This window comes from Hevea brasiliensis, chromosome 10 (assembly GCF_030052815.1).
Source record: "Hevea brasiliensis isolate MT/VB/25A 57/8 chromosome 10, ASM3005281v1, whole genome shotgun sequence".
Taxonomy (NCBI): Eukaryota; Viridiplantae; Streptophyta; class Magnoliopsida; order Malpighiales; family Euphorbiaceae; genus Hevea; species Hevea brasiliensis.
In genome coordinates this window covers 85,040,741-85,044,072 of record NC_079502.1, presented here as the reverse complement: position 1 = coordinate 85,044,072, position 3,332 = coordinate 85,040,741, and the positions used below count along the sequence as shown (strand labels likewise).

Here is a 3,332-nt window from a genome sequence, read left to right as displayed (position 1 = left end):
ATCGAACCTGCCGAATCGAACCGGACCGATCGAATCGGACCGGTCTTCTTCTCTTTTTCTTCCTCCCGCGCGCGACATTCCCTCTTCCTTCTCTCTCTCTCTCTTTTCTCTCTCCTCCCCGCCACCCTCGCCACCTCCCACCGACGGCGCCGCCACCCTGCCACCTCCGCCAGCCGGCCGCCGAAACCGCGCGAATCCTCCTCATGTGGCGTTTAGCTTCTCCGGCCAAAATCCGGCCGATCCGGCCACCAATTGGACCGGGTCTTGTGTCTAAAATCATCTACTCGGCGAGAGCTTTCCATAGACACCAAGAACGCCGAAATCCATCGAGCGGTTTGTCCGATTTTTGCTCGGGAAGATTTTAGCCCATTTTGACTTTTGGGCTAGATTTCTCGAAAACCGTGAATCTCACGAGAAAACCGAGGGTACCAGCACGCTCCACTTGTCGAGAGCTTCGCGGGGACATAAATTTCAAATTTTTCCGACACCATTTTTCGGTGGGTCCCACGGAACTTCGCAGTGTTTTTCCGAGTATTTAATGAGCTTAGAAAATTCTGAAAAATTTATGTACTAACCCCCGTGTTATGGGCTTCGTATAGGTATCCTCGATTCATGAAATTCGACAATGATCGTCTCGAAATTCCAAATGCATGCACTACATCGAAAAGTCTCCAAATTGGACCGAGGTTTTGGCTAGCCCCCCATTGTCAGACGTCCCGAGCGCGTTCCCGAAGTCGGAATTGGCAAAGGTAAACCCGAACCTTGCTTTTTCGCAATTTTCTAGTGCTTAAATAGGATTAAAAATCCATAAAATATTCGTGGTAGCTTAGAAAATTATGATTCTTTTTGCAATAGCTTAATAATATTGCTAAGGACCGCGGGGCAAAGTTTTAGAATTTTTAGAGCTTATTTGGGCAGTTTTTGCAGGTTGGGTAGGTCCTAGGTATAGGGGAGACTCTACCGGATTTTCCGCACGACTTAGGACGTATTGGTCTTTTTCTTTATTTGTATTGAGTCAAATTTATTAAATGATTGTAATAAAATTGTCAGGTGAGCCGGGACAGCCTTCTTCCTCCGCCCAGCCGCCACAGTGATTGTCGTCAAGTCTGTGAGTAAAATATTAATTTTAATTGTAATTTCGATATTATTATATGTTCAGCATGCCCATGCATCACTTATATGCATATAATTATGTAGATAAACTTTAGGCACGATTTATGTTGCATTGATAACTGTTAAAGTGCCATGAATGTTGTTGCGGTAATTTGGAGCAGTGTGCGTGCATTGGCGTGCGTGTGATGTGGTGTGGACTATGGATAGGACGGGTAGTCACGGCTTGAGTTCTTCGCTGGGACCCGATCCTTTGAGGGGTAGTCACGGCTTGAGTTCTTCAGGGACCTCGATTTGGTTATTAAGTGGAAGTCCGAGCCGAGTTCTTCACGCACCGAGTTGGATTTAAGAGAGTCAGATAGGGATCGGCTTCCATATATTATGATTGATGCTACAGGTGCGTGAGTGCTCCAAATTACCTTTTGATGCTATGATGTGAATTTATTCGATGTTGCATTTCATTCCACAAAGTTGCATTAGTTTTAGATAGTTATAGAGATTATTGTTTAAATTTATATTTTACTCTGAGTCGAACGCTCACTCCTGTTCAAAAATTTTTACAGGCCACAGGAGGATATTTTATTCTGGGTTAACCTGCTTTTCTACTTCGCAGGTTGTTTATCAATATTTGTGTAATTTTATTTACTCCTAGAATTTTCGCATGTGTTAGCAGTAATTATTTGAATTTGGTCTGTAATATTATTATCATGTTGGACCTGTAAACCTAATATTCTATGCCTGTTTGATGGATTGGATGAGGGAGCTGAGCTCCCATTTCTTTTATGATGCTATGAGTATGTGGAGGGTGAGCTGAGCTCCCCAATTGAGTATTATTATGTTTACAGGTCGGGTGAGTCGAAAACTCCCCGTTGGGAAGTCCATTTTATGGCCGGACTCTGTCCGTTTGTTTTCTTGAATTTGGGTCCAAATGGGCCTTAGAGTTGGGTTAATGAACAGTTAGGCTTACTACAGGTCTCGGGGGCTTTAGGCTGGCCCAGGTCCTAGTGCCGGTCCGGCCCATAGGTTGGGTCGTGACATTTTTAAATAAATTTACAATACACATATATAATCATTTCTATTAATCTAATAAATTTTACAAAGACATACTCATAATTTTGATACTATAATTTTTTTCTAATAAACTTTACTTGTAGTTATAATCATATTTATCATTTATCTTTGAAATTTTATGGCTATATAAAAATATAATTGAAAAATAATTTCTGCATAAAAATATAATTATTAACTAAAATAAAAAAATAATTTTGTTGTAAAAAATAATAAAATGATAGATAATTAAAATATTAGTTTGAGATATAATTACATTGTACTTAAAATAATTATAGTAAAAGTGACTATCTTTTAGGATTCAATGGACTTTTTCTAATGTTATAATGAATCGGGAATTGATAGAAATATAAATATTTTTTTTACAATTGAGATCAATAAATTTTGAATAAAAACAATAAAAATAAAGAAAGTTAGAGAAAGAATTTAAGAACAAAATATGAGAAGAAAATTTTTTTTAATTAGAGAATTAATAATTTTATCATAATTGAAAGCAATTGAATAATTATAATAAAAAATAGAAAAAATTTAATGAAATTAAATTAATTATATCTTATAAATTACCACTTGTAATCTTAAATGGCAAGCTCTCCTTTTAAAATGCCACATGACAAGTTTTTTGAAAATTTTAGTTTATATATATATATATATATATATATATATATATATATATATATATATATATATATATATATATATATATATATATATTTTTTTTGAGATAAAATTTGATAGTTTATTAAAAATAATAATAATAAAATGAGTGCAGCATAATATTCTCATAAAAGAAAAATATACAAATATAAATAATTAAAATATTCTGTTTAGAGATGATCTAAATAAAGTAGAATAATCTTTTGAGTTATAAATTGTCTACCCTTTCCAGATTTTATTACCTCTGTGACCCACAGAAGATATTAAACTATGAAATGTCAATGGAGGAACAGGCTACACTACCAGGCTCCATTGATAAAAGATCATTACCCATACTTGAATCTCCAATTAAAAGAAATTAATGATCCATGTTGTATTTTGAATTGTCAAATAACTTATTCAAATATTGGAAAAAAAATAAAATAAACAAAATTCCGCTAAAGGGAGAAAAACAAAACTCCAATAATGGAGAGAAATAAGACGTAATATTGGAGAGAGAA

The 3,332-nt window shown here is 35.3% G+C and overlaps 1 long non-coding RNA gene across 1 annotated transcript; it reads left to right on the top strand.

The window, feature by feature from the left end:
• The first annotated feature begins 1,048 nt into the window (after positions 1-1,048).
• LOC131169526 (uncharacterized) lies at positions 1,049-1,986 on the top strand. Its single transcript, XR_009140464.1, has 2 exons — positions 1,049-1,108; positions 1,674-1,986. It is a non-coding gene; the product is annotated as an uncharacterized LOC131169526 (long non-coding RNA).
• The last annotated feature ends 1,346 nt before the right edge of the window (positions 1,987-3,332 follow it).